Genomic DNA, 14641 nt, shown 5'->3' on the forward strand with positions numbered 1-14641 from the left:
GCATTGGAAAGCCGTGAAGGATATTCTTAAGTACTTGAGAAGAACTAAGAATGTATTCATGGTTTATGGAGAAAGAGAACTAAAATTGAAAGGCTATACCGACTCTAGCTTCCAAAGTGACGTGGATGACTCGAAGTCAACCTCTGGATTTGTGTTCATGCTCAATGGCGGTGCTGTCTCTTGGAAGAGTTCCAAGCAGGACACCACAGCGGATTCCACCACTGAGGCAGAATACATTGCGGCATCAGCTGCTGCTAAAGAGGCCGTTTGGATGAGGAATTTTGTCCAAGAGTTGGGCGTTATTCCTGAAGCTGTTGGTCCAGTCCCGGTGTACTGTGACAACACGGGTGCCGTTGCTCAGGAAAAGGAACCAAGGTCTCATCAAAGATCCAAACACGTACTGAGGAAATACCACATCATCCGGGAGATCGTGGAAAGAGGAGACATCACTGTCGAGAGAGTGGCCTCTGCAGACAATATCGCTGATCCACTTACTAAGCCCTTGCCAGGACCATTATTTGACAAACATCGCGAAGCAATGGGACTACGTAGTATGACTAGTTGGCTTTAGGGCAAGTGGGAGATTGAAAGAGTGGGTGCCCGGTGAGCCAACTTGTGGCTAAGGGCTTTTATGACTCTATGTATAAACAATCTTTTGTTTAATATAATTTACACTTTTATAATGGCATTTACTTTATCTTTTATCATATTATTATGTTGTGACATACTATAAGATGTTTAGATGAAGACCTTGAATATACTATAGTGTATGTAAGATGTGGTAGCACATGGGGATGACTATCATGAAACACATCTTATAGTCATTGTATATTCTAAACAGTTCCTAGTCGATTGAGTCGTCCATTAATAAGGATAAGGATCGCTCGAGATTGAGACTAGCATTTGCGATGCCGAGTACCACGTTTCATTGGTATGGAACATAGAGATGTTCAAAGCATGCAAATGGATATTCATATGATGAATGATCGAACTACCCTATCCGGACTTTCCAAGTGGTTATCACTTATCGAGTGGATAAAGTCCGCGGTTTTGGTTGTACACCATTAGTCCTTACTACTTGAAACATCATTGAGACTCTATATGCTAGTACTGTACTTTGACTCGTTTACCGACTCTATTGGGGTCATCAGGTGTCGGGATTGGGTACAGTTACGACACATATAGGAGTCGATGCTTTGTTGTCAAGGATTCACCACATACTTGCGAGTGTGGATATCCTATGAAATCTGAGGAGATATTAGTGTGACGAATCTCTGGCCAGAGTACATGATGTGTTTTAGGTTACTTGGTTTCCTAGTAGCACATGCGATGTCACTATTTGATCTTCAAGATGCATTGCATAGTTATCGAATCTCGAACGACTCTCGATTTACCAATGGTTGTTGATTCGATCGGGATATATGGATGAAGGGACCGTACTGTACGCTAACCAAAATCTATTGGTTCTTGCATGCACTATCAGTGATACCTAGGGAATCATGGGGCGATGTTGCTAGGCGCTCTTACCATGATTCGATGGGCAAGTCGGAAATTTTTGTTCCGAGTCACAAGGAGTTGTGAGCCCACGGCTAGCTGTATCCCTGAACCATTGAGGGTCACACAAGTAATGGATTTTTAATCCCCGTTGAGATAATTAAATTTAAAGAGTTAAATTTAGTGAATAAATGTTGAATCCGACATTTGGTTGATAACAAACAACAACTCATTGTATAGGAATGTGCTGCCAATCTTTTGTATTTCAGGAATCTACTTCAACTCCTACCGCAACCGTCTAAACCCTTCAAGTTATCTACCGGAAGCTTGTCAACCGCCTTTGTCTCTCGACCGGTTGCAGTCACAAGCCTATCGACTGGTTATTCAAACCAGTAGAGGATAAATCTATCTACCGGTAGAATGCCAACTGCTTATCAAGATATCTCAAGACAAATACTTGAGACAAGACGTTCATTGCAAGATCTTTTATCAAAAGCAGAACCGGCGTATCAGAAGATCTGTTGACTCTTGCATCGAGACAACTGGTTGCACTAAAATGGCAAAAACGCAGAATGGCTACAGATAAAGCATTCGACCGTTTATACCAGTTTTGGACCCTGGAAGTTGTCTGCATTTAAAGAAGTGTACGATCTTCATGCAGAATCATCAATGCATTTATGAAGCATTAAATGTGCATTCAATGCAGCATCAGAACGTTCAAAATAAAGACGTTGATGATTGACCTATATAAAGGAAAGATTGCTCAAGAAGTGACAAGAAGACAAGCAACACGAAAAATCTCAATCAACTCAATCACTTGAATACTATCAGAAGTCCTCATCTGATATACTGAGGCAATACTTGAGCACACTTACAAGATCATTCACTTGCTGCTCAAATAAACCCTCACCTACAGTTTACATATCTGATCTTCAAGGATCATCCTAGGGTTTCCAAGCCTCTCGACCGCTCTGCAGTTTGAGAAGCTCAACCGAACTGTATTCATTATTGAAGAGACTTGAAGCTACTCTGAAAGCTTCCACCAGTCTGATAAGAACTGAGAATCTTATCTGTGTAAATCTAGGAGTTTCGGATTAGGCATTGGTTAAGTCCTAAGTCTGAAGTGGGTGTATTGCAAGACGTTGTAATAACCAAAGTCTTCTAGTGAATTCCTTCCTAAGTGGAAGAAGGGGAGACGTAGAAGGATTAAGCCTTCGAACTTCCATAAATCGTGCCTTAGTCTTTACTGCATATTTATCTTATATATTGCTCATACATCGTGTTATAACTTGCCTTTGCATCACTAAAACCTCTAAACTATTTCCGCACTATTTAAGTTGTTCAAACCGTTTTAGAAGTTGAGAAAACAGATTAAGTGAACTAAACTTCACTTGATCATTTTGAAAAGAAAGAAAATAAGTTTCAGAGTGTATTCACCCCCCCTCTACCCTCTGAACCGATCCCAACAAGTGGTATCAGAGAGGGTTCCTTTCTCAACTGCTGATCTAAAGTTTTAAAATCATGACTTCTTTCAACAAAATTCCTATGTTTTCTAAAGAAGATTATGATGACTGGAAAATTCGCATGCAGGCACATCTTGCAGCACAGGACGATGACATGCTATATGTCATAACAGATGGTCCTATCAAAATCATGAAGGTCAACCCAGCTCTAACCGTTGGTGCAGAACAAATGATTGAGAAACCAAGAGCTGAGTGGACTACTGAGGACAAAAAGAAGGCCAATCTTGACAATGTGGCCCGGGACATCCTATACAAAACACTGGACAAGAACATGTTCAGCAAAATCAAGTCATGCTCCACAGCAAAGGAGATTTGGGAGAAGCTCACTCAGCTGTGTGAAGGAAATGACCAGACCAAGGAAAACAAGCTCACCATGGCCATTCAAAAATATGACAATGCCAAAATGAAGCCAGGGGAAACCATGGCTGAATTTGATGAACGGTTCAGTAGTATCATTTGTGATCTTATTGCTTTAGGAAAAACTTATACTAACCATGAAATTGCTGTGAAGGTTATGAGAGCTTTGCCCAAAGAATGGGAGATCAAGACAGCGGCCATGAGGGAGTCAAAAGACTTAAGCAAGGTTGAACTTCATGATCTCTTTGTAGATCTCAAAGCTTACGAGTTCGAGCTCAACATGAGGACAGAAGATGAACCATCTACCTCTCAACCAACCAAGGCCTTAACCTCAACGGTGATGCGTCCACCGGTCGAGGAAGCTCCAAAGAGATCAGCTGAGCAAATCAGCAACGAAACCATGACACTCTTTGTCAAGAAATTTGGTAGATTTATGCGTAAAAACAATTCTAAATTTAAAAATTATCATAATCGGACCATACAGACGATGGTCCTACTTGTTTTAACTGTGGCAAGCCAGGCCACTTCATTGCAGATTGCACCAAGCCTAAGAGCAATGATCAGAAGCAATTCTTCGAAAGAAGAAGGGGCAAGGAGGACAAGAGGACGTTTAGAAAAGGAAGAGACCAAAGGGTTCTAGTAGCAGACGAAAGCAAAAGCAAGTGGGCTGAGTCTGACTCTGACAACCCCAATACCGGAAGCTCTTCAGATGACAGCGATGATGAAAAGGTGGAAGGCCTTATGGCTGACATCGAAGAAGAAGCTGAGGAGGTATTTGACTTTGGTTCACCTGAATTTACTCACAGTGATCTAGTTACTGCTTTACACGAAATGACTAATGAATACAAAGCATTATCCAAGGAATTCGAGGAGGTAAAGGCAGAAAGAGCTGACCTAAAAGATAAGTCAAGCGAATCAAGCTGCATGCAGCGAAAAGAGCTTGATGGTCTTAAGGTCAAGCTAAGTCTGCTGGCTACTGAGAATGACACCTTGAAAAGAGTGTTCCAAGCAACCTTGACTGAGAACAAAAAACTACTTGAAACAATTAAGGCTTGGAATAAATCTTCTGTAACCATTGACAATATTCAAGAAATCCAAAGACCGGCACATGACAAAACCGGTCTAGGGTTTGGAACAAATGAATAGTCTATGGAATCTTGTATTCAGTCAAGCCTGGACAAAGGAAATCTTAACAAAATAAGATTTGTCAGGTCCAGCACGATATATGAACATGATGAGTGCAGCTTTGACAAAAATCAGAAAGTATCTAACGAACGAAGCTCTAAGCATAGAGGGCTGGGATATGTGGATCCCCAGATCTCTAATCAAAGAGGAACTTGGATTAAACCAAAACCTAATGAAAGAAAAAAGGGAAACCAATCTAATTTCAAAAGGCCATGAAATGAGTCTAACTACTCTAAGAGAAGATGGTCAAAGGAGAAGCCTTACCAGTACTTTAATTGCAGGCCAGTTCAAAAGAGGTACAGGCTAACTGATAAAGATCAAAAAGGCAAGCAGCACACAGCAACCTCACAAGCACACACATTTACTGCTTATCGACCGCACAGATTTCTGGACACACACACGGGCAAACCTGTAAGGGTGTTCCAGGTGTGGGTCCCGAAAGGGCTAATCCAACCTGGACCCTACTAGATATGGGTACCAAAAGTTCTTCACTTTTTGCAGGTACTAAAAGTCCAAACGGGCGAGAAGACCACTTCTATCAAGGACACTACCTGGTACTTAGATAGTGGTTGCTCACGGCACATGACAGGGAATCCAGAACTTCTAACAGAAGTTGTGCTGTGCAAAGGACCAAAGATCAGCTTTGGAGACAACTCCAAAGGTAAAACCGTGGGTAAGGGTAAGATTATTCATGGTAACATCATTATTAAAGATGTGTTGCTTGTTGACAAACTGTGCTATAATTTGATAAGTATTAGTCAACTATGTGACAATGATCATTCGGTCGAGTTTCACAAACACACTTGCATCATCAAAAATGACAAAGGTGAGACTCTTATGACCGGTGTAAGAGACCTAAACACCTACAAGGTAAACTGGCCTTGGTCACATATTTCTTCACCTACTTGTCTTACTGCTCATCATGATAAACATTGGTTGTGGCATAAGCGGTTAAATCATCTAAATTTTAAGTCCATCTCTAACTTGAGGAAGCATGATTTGGTTTCTGGTCTGCCTGAAGGAGATTTTATAAAAGACAAAGTTTGTCCTGCTTGTCAACTAGGAAAGCAGGTGAGAGCAACCTTTAAAAATAAATGGTGTATGTCTTCTTCCAAATGCTTAGATTTACTTCACATGGACCTATTTGGTCCTATACCAGTAAGAAGCATAGGGGGAATGAGATATTCTCTTGTTGTTATAGATGACTTTTCTCGATTTACTTGGGTCATCTTCCTCTCTTCAAAAGATCAAACTGCACCTCACCTGATTAAGCTTTTTAAACGCTTGCAAAATGAACAATCTACTGTGATAGATAGAATCAGGAGTGATAGAGGGACTGAATTTTTAAACACCACTCTTATGACTTATCTAGATGATCAGGGAATCAAGCATGAGTTGTCAGCTGCTAGATCCCCACAGCAAAATGGGGTGGCTGAAAGAAGGAACCGTACTTTAAAAGTAGCAGCCAGAACTATGATTGCTGATTCAAATGTTTCTCAAAGGCTTTGGGCAGAAGCAGTTAACACAGCTTGCTATACTCAAAACAGATCTATGATTAATAAACGATTTAACAAAACTCCATATGAGATCTGGAATGGCACAAAACCTGATATTTCATACTTCAAAATTTTTGGGTGCAAATGCTTTATCCACAACAATGGCAAAAATCATTTGACAGCCTTCGATGCCAAAGCAGACGAAGGAACTTTTATTGGTTACTCAGCCGTTAGCAGAGCTTATCGAGTGTTCAATCAAAGATCACTAACGGTCGAGGAAACCATTCATGTTGTTTTTGATGAATCTACTCTTTGTACAGAACAAACTCAAGGGAGCATAAATGATCTGAGTCATAGACTGGAAAACACAAATCTACAGGAAGAGAGTGACAGTGATCCATATCCTCCAAAGAAGGATGATCCAGTTCCCTCTATCGTGTGTGATCAAACAAGGCCAGAAGAGGATCCACCGGTTGATAACGATCCTCCTGCCAATGATGATCCAGTAAACGAGGACGTTCGTCAACCAATTGATGACAACCCTTTAGGGAATTATTTTAGGTGGAACAAAGATCATCCACCTGGGTTGGTCATAGGTGACCCTTCTGCTCCTCAAAAAACACGTGGTCAAATGATTAATGAATTCTTGCATGCAACTTTCATATCTCAAGTAGAGCCCAAGAAGATAGATGAAGCTCTATCAGATGCCAGCTGGATTGAAGCTATGCAATAAGAGTTGAATCAATTCACCCGCAACAATGTTTGGCATCTAGTTCCTCGACCGGAAAATCAAAATGTGATTGGAACTAGATGGGTGTTTCGTAACAAGCTCGATGAACATGGCACTGTTGTGCGTAACAAAGCTCGGCTTGTTGCACAAGGATTCAGACAAGAAGAAGGCATAGACTTTGAGGAATCCTTCGCGCCAGTTGCAAGACTAGAAGCAATCCGCATCTTTCTTGCCTATGCAGCTTTCAAGGACTTTAAAGTTTATCAAATGGATGTCAAGTCTGCATTCCTCAATGGCCTACTTCAAGAAGAGGTGTACGTTGAACAACCACCAGGTTTTGTCAATCCTACTCATCCTTAATATATCTATAAACTTGACAAAGCCCTCTATGGATTAAAACAAGCACCGCGTGCATGGTATGATACATTACTAAAATTTTTACTGGAACATGATTTCCAAATTGGAACGGTTGATAAGACCTTGTTTAAATTTGTAAAAGGTGATCATGTGTTACTAGTACAAATTTATGTTGATGACATTATATTTGGGTCAACTAACCCCAAGTTGTGCTCAAAGTTCTCTAAGATGATGCAGGATAAATTTGAAATGAGCATGATGGGCGAGCTAAATTTCTTTCTTGGATTGCAAGTGAAGCAACTTGAAACTGGAATATTAATCAATCAATCCAAGTATGCCAAGGAATTGGTAAAGAAGTTTGGAATGAAACAGTGCTCAACTGTATCTACTCCCATGAGTGCATCAATCAAGCTTGATAAAGATAAAGGGGGAATCCCGGTCGAAGTAACAATGTATCGAGGCCTTATTGGCTCATTGCTTTATTTGACTGCCAGTCGACCGGATATCATGTATTCAGTTTGTTTATGTGCTAGATTTCAAGCAGCACCTAAGCAATCTCATTTCATTGCCGCCAAACGAATAATTAAATATATTAAAAGAACTACTAATGTGGGTCTTTGGTATCCCAAAGATTCAAATCTTAATCTTATTGGCTATTCAGATGCAGATTATGCAGGTTGTAGAATTGATCGCAAAAGTACAAGTGGTACATGTCAATTCCTTGGAGATAGACTAATTTCGTGGTCAAGTAAGAAGCAGACATCAATTGCTACCTCGACCGCCGAAGCAGAATACCTTGCTGCTGGCAGCTGTTGTGCTCAAATACTCTGGATTCAACAGCAGCTTAATGATTATGGAATCCGGTCGAGTGAAGCTCCAATCTACTGTGACAATACAAGTGCCATAGCCATCACTCACAATCCAGTGATGCACTCTAGGACAAAGCACATTGATGTCAGGCATCACTTTATCCGAGATCATGTCTTAAAGAAGGAAATCAGGCTGGAATACATCTCTACCGATCAGCAAGCAGCAGACATATTCACCAAGCCTTTACCGGACGCTAAGTTTTCATATTTTCGAAATATTCTTGGCTTAGTAGCTCTAAGTTAGTATGCATGCTTTTAGGGGGAATGATTGCTAGTATGACTTTAATAGCTTAGCTGTTACATTGCCATAAATGTTGGCATATCATCCGCCTTTAGCTAGTCTCTGACAGGCTCCGTACTAGCAGCTTTGTGCTTTGAACCAAATGACATTGATTGGGCGCGGTGATTATACTCTTCAAAACTTTTTGAATTTCAAAAATACTTTTCATGACATCACCATATGGCCCATAGGTTCCTATATATACTTCTTTACACTCGTATATCAACCTTTCACCGTTGCTAAAGCTTTCATATTGCATTAAAAGTTCTATCGTATTACTATCAAGCTTTTGCTTACTCTCTGCTCGAGTTCTTATCTACAGCTATCATGTCGATCCAGAAGACTTGCCTTGCAATCAACTTTGATTCCGTTATTGAGGCAAACAATGCAGGAATCACTGAGGTCTTCACCATGCTTGAAGCCTCTGGACTGAAGAAGTTTTTGGGAAGCAGCGCCATCTGCGATCTGCCTGTCTTGAAGGAGTTCTTTGCAACCGCTCAAATCGAGCATGGGACTGTCAAATGCTTGATCCGGACAGAGTCCTACTCCTTCAATCAAAAGTTCTTCGCCAGCACATTTGATCTGCCCTCCAGGGGTTTGACAAAATGCGCGGATCTTCCCGATGGTAACTGCTCATACTGGTTGAAGGAATTCTCAACCACTGATGCTCCGATCAAACTGCCGGCTCAGAAGACATCTCTTAAAGCTCCATTCAGGCTATTGACCAACATCGTGGCCAAGAATCTTTTTGCCAAGGCTGGATCGTACGACAAGGTGACGATGGAGAAATTCCAATACATGGCTTGTATCGCCTCCAAAATCAACATCAACTGGTCAGACATATTGTTCACTACTTTATGTGAAATGATCAGGGGAAAAGGGCAATCCGAGGGATTTTCTCTGCAAATTTGCCACACCTTGAGCGTCCTTGGAGTAGACTTCTCCAAGACTGAGCCTCTGCATCCCACCAAATGGCTCAACAAGTCTACAATCTTCAATTTTCTGAACAAGAAAGAGGTTGCGGTCGACACTCTGCGTTCAACCGCAAGTGTTGTTGCTGTCACTCAACCGCTTTCAACAGTCCCGGTAGCGGCCAAACCAGCCCATACCAAGAAATCTGCCAAGCGTCAACTTATCATAGAGTCTGACTCTGAAGAAGAATCATGTGAGAACGTTCCACTGATTCAAGCCTTCAGCAAGTCATCTCATTCTGTCTCCAAAGCAGCTGTGCCATCCACGCCTGCAGGCGAGAAGAAGAGGCAGCACAAGAAGTTAAAGTCCCTTTCTGGACTTGCTCCTACCGTTCCAACACCAATTCTGCCAACGGTCGAGACTACTACCACTACTGCTACCACTGCTCCACGTCCTACCAAGGGTGTGATAATCATGGAAGATGCCTCATCAACTCCAAAGGTCACTCTCGCTGATCCCAAGGACAAAGGGAAAGGTGTGATGATCTACTCACCTAAGGCTCAACCAGCAGCTACTGTAGAGCTCAATTTGATCATCTCTCACGTTCTCCGCACTGTCAAGCGTCACCTACAGCGCTTTGACAGATGGCATCATTCCCGTACTCACCTGACGCTTGCTCAAATATTTCCTAAGTGGAAAGCTCTGAACGTTATTGAGCAGAAGATGCTTCTTTTTGCTGACACCAAAGACATCGTGGAGGCTCTGGGAAGAAGATAGCTCATCGACTTGAAGCTTCGAGGAAGCCTGATATCTCTGTTGATTACTGAGCGTGTCAAGAACTTCAAATCCAAGAGTCCTACCGCCACCGATGACTTTGTGATTTTGACTGAACTACAGAATAGTCTACGTCAAATCACTCAACTACTTCAGCACTTCCAAGCTCTTAACAACGTAAAGACGACAGCTTCAGCATCTTGTATACAGGCTTATGGACTGGAAGCACAGGTGATGATGAAGACTTTTCTTACCCAAGATCAGGGTGAAGAAGACGTCTCTGCTATTACTCTTTCAGATGGGATTCTGACCGGTCTCATCACTGCTGACCTGTTTCAGTCATCCGCTCTAGGATCGATTGTGGCAGCATCTTCATCGGTCGACCCCGCCTCAACCGTAGTCCAAGCAGTAATTCAACCGAAAGCAGCTGTGACTGCTCACTCATATCCAGCGGCTACCGCTCACACCTCTCCCAGTCGTCTACAAGATTTTTTAGAAGTGATTGAACAAGAAATTCCTGTCACCTCTGTGACAGAGGCTCCTTGCAGCAGTGAAGCAGTAGTGCCCCCAACAGAGATACCAAACACTATTGTATCACTTGCACCTCCAGAACAGCCAGTGACTGATGCTGACCCAGCACTTCAACCGTCTCCATCTACTGAAAAGTTTGTGGAAGATCTCCTAATGGATGAACCGAGTGCTGATCCTGCTACTCCACCAACCATCTTGGCTGCAGTCGAGACCCCTACATCTCCAACTGTACCACTATTGGAAGGTACATCAGCTAGCTCACCAGCCAGATCACCAGCATCACATCATCTTGAGTCTGGCCCAGCTTCACCAAGGAATGACACACAGAGTCAAATGCTTCAGACTGATGACTCATATATTGAAGCCATGGCAGCAGCTCTGGATCACACATTGATGAATAGGCTTCATGAGCTCCTGCAAACAGTTCGATCCTTTTCACAAGACATCACAAACACATCCTCATGGGTTGACAATTCACGCAAGACGATGATTCGGCATTTTGAGACCGTGTCTAGAGACCTTGCTCATCTGTCCAAAGAGATCACTGCCCATTATCGCACTCAAATCAAAACGCTCTCTACCGTCTCCGAACAAGTTGTCAAATCCGAAAACCGCCTTCATAGGCAGTTGAATGATCGGATGGAAACTATGCAAGCTACTCTAATTGCTCAACTAGATGCAAAAATTGATACTATGCAAGCCTGCCTTGGCACTCAACTCACTGAGATCGTCCTTCGACTCAACCAAGGTGATGCCAAAAAGGGGGAAGAAGAGCAACGAAGAGCAGTAGAGGCAAGAAGACGTGAAGAAGAATCCAGAAGAAAGGAAGAAGCCGACAGAAGAAGAAGAGAAGGCAATAGGTCAGGAGGAGCCAGTTGGTTCAAAAGATGAACAACTTGTCTCTTCTTTACTTATCGCAGCTGTATCTCATTTTGTTTTTCTTCAGTAGATGTAATAAGAATGCTTATTGTAATTAATGAAATTCATTCTCTCAATGAAGTTCATTTTAATGCTTTCATATTGTTTTCGGAGCACTTAAGTTTTGTCATCACCAAAAAGGGGGAAATTGTTGAATCCGACATTTTGGTGATAACAAACAACAACTCATTGTATAGGAATGTGCTGCCAATCTTTTGTATTTCAGGAATCTACTACAACTCCTACCGCAACCGTCTAAACCCTTCAAGTTATCTACCGGAAGCGTGTCAACCGCCTTTGTCTCTCGACCGGTTGCAGTCACAAGCCTATCGACTGGTTATTCAAACCAGCAGAGGATAAATCTATCTACCGGTAGAATGCCAACTGCTTATCAAGATATCTCAAGACAAATACTTGAGACAAGACGTTCATTGCAAGATCTTTTATCAAAAGCAGAACCGGCGTATCAGAAGATCTGTTGACTCTTGCATCGAGACAACTGGTTGCACTAAAATGGCAAAAACGCAGAATGGCTACAGATAAAGCATTCGACCGTTTATACCAGTTTTGGACCCTGGAAGTTGTCTGCATTTAAAGAAGTGTACGATCTTCATGCAGAATCATCAATGCATTTATGAAGCATTAAATGTGCATTCAATGCAGCATCAGAACGTTCAAAATAAAGACGTTGATGATTGACCTATATAAAGGAAAGATTGCTCAAGAAGTGACAAGAAGACAAGCAACACGAAAAATCTCAATCAACTCAATCACTTGAATACTATCAGAAGTCCTCATATGATATACTGAGGCAATACTTGAGCACACTTACAAGATCATTCACTTGCTGCTCAAATAAACTCTCGCCTACAGTTTACATATCTGATCTTCAAGGATCATCCTAGGGTTTCCAAGCCTCTCGACCGCTCTGCAGTTTGAGAAGCTCAACCGGACTGTATTCATTATTGAAGAGACTTGAAGCTACTCTGAAAGCTTCCACCAGTCTGATAAGAACTGAGAATCTTATCTGTGTAAATCTAGGAGTTTCGGATTAGGCATTGGATAAGTCCTAAGTCTGAAGTGGGTGTATTGCAAGACGTTGTAATAACCAAAGTCTTCTAGTGAATTCCTTCCTAAGTGGAAGAAGGGGAGACGTAGAAGGATTAAGCCTTTGAACTTCCATAAATCGTGCCTTAGTCTTTACTGCATATTTATCTTATATATTGCTCATACATCGTATTATAACTTGCCTTTGCATCACTAAAACCTCTGAACTATTTCCGCACTATTTAAGTTGTTCAAACCGTTTTAGAAGTTGAGAAAACAGATTAAGTGAACTAAACTTCACTTGATCATTTTGAAAAGAAAGAAAATAAGTTTCAGAGTGTATTCACCCCCCCTCTACCCTCTGAACCGATCCCAACAATAAAGAAGTGGGACTTCTTATTTAAAAGTAGAGGGAGTAAGATTTTCTAAAATGACATAGTGATGGACATTTTTGGAAACCACTGAATTCGGATTCAGAAAATTTATCTTGACTTTAAAAGATGCAGAAATGGTTTCTGTGCACATTGGTGAAATTTGTTTATCAATCGGAGTCACGATGAATTTTATATTAATTTTTGAACATGTGGGCTTTGCTTGTCAAGCTTGAACTTATGACTAATGGGTCCTAAGCTGTTAGCAGCCCACATTATAAATAAGTTATTGCAGTACAGAAATTACAGACAACAAGGTCACAAAATTTTCAAAAACCCTAGTTTTTCTCTCTAGGTGTGGCCGCCCCCTCTCCTCTCTCTGTTCGAAAAATCCAGCCTGTGAATTTTGAATTTGCAGTCTGATTTAACGGATCAAATTTGTTAATTTTCTCTTCGTAGAAACTTCTGATAGACTTTCTAGTGCAGTCTATCAGAGGGATTAAATTTTTGTTCGTGGACCTGATTGAAGAATTATTCGTTCATCAGTTCCTGGGATATACAACAAGAGCAGATTAATCTGTTGGTGTCCATAATCTCGCTTCGAGATTTTAAGGTAAAATTTATATTGATTAAATTTTATGTTATTAATTTTAATCGTAGGAATTTGATACCCTCGATATGGAATCGTTTCATATAAAAATTTAAAACTTCCGCTGCAAAGGGTATCACTTTCTTTTTCGATCCGGAGAACGACCGTGTTCCATCACTTATGTGCTGAAAAGATTAAATAAATGATTAGGAACTTCATTGAGTTTGACATTGCTCATGTTAGCCGTTTGGCAAATAGTGTGACTCATAGTCTTGCTGTTTTTTCTTCTTCCTCCCAGTCCTCTTTTGTTTGGAGGAATGAGGAGTTTCCCTCGTGGTTGGTTAGACTTGTAATTGATGATTATAATTAATAAAATTACAAGTTTTTCCTTTCAAAAAAAATATAATTTATTATATTTATAAAAATATTATAAAATAAATACGTAAAATCTATTAGCAAATCAAATATCTAAGTTTCAGTGTTTAACAAATAATTGTGCACATCAACAGGAACAGAAACAGAAGTTGTGAAACAAAAGCAGAAGCAGAAGATCTAACAAGGAATAACAGACAATAGATGAAGAGCAATAGAAAAGAAGAAAGAAAACCGGTAGACAAACAAATCAAAAAAATGGCAGAAGCAGAAGAGCTTAAAAGAGAATAGCAGAAGCAGAATAAGCATTACGGCAGAAGCTCTGTCTGAACTAGTTAAAGCTATTAATTAAAGGTCTCTAAGTACACCAAGTAGACTCAGATTTGCGCAGTCACAGTGCACCTTCTTACAGTGAACTAAAATACAAGAAAACAGCTAGTTACCAACGGAAGCATTTGAATCAAAGATGATCGTTATCTTGCACTTATAAATAGAGACCACAGCAAACAGAAGAACCTATTTGTCTCACAAGAACTCACAAACACTCACAACTTGTCAAAAAACAACTGAACACTTTCAGTTGTTCACAATCACATCCAGTAGAAGAGTTCAAACACTTACATAGAAGATCATAAAAAAGCCGAAAAACACCGCCTCAAGTACATCAAATCATTTAGGATCATATTGTGCTGAGTGTTGAGTTTCAAATGTTGTATTCATACAGTTGAGGTACTGCAAACCTCTGTAACGTGATTTCAGTCGAGCGTTGAAACCAGCAGAGTAACTAGGAGTCTCAACAAAAGAAAGTATGGTAAGTACTAACTGAGGTGGGGTGT

The sequence above is a fragment of the Henckelia pumila genome, chromosome 3 (genome assembly GCF_033568475.1).
Source record: "Henckelia pumila isolate YLH828 chromosome 3, ASM3356847v2, whole genome shotgun sequence".
NCBI classification, from domain to species: domain Eukaryota; kingdom Viridiplantae; phylum Streptophyta; class Magnoliopsida; order Lamiales; family Gesneriaceae; genus Henckelia; species Henckelia pumila.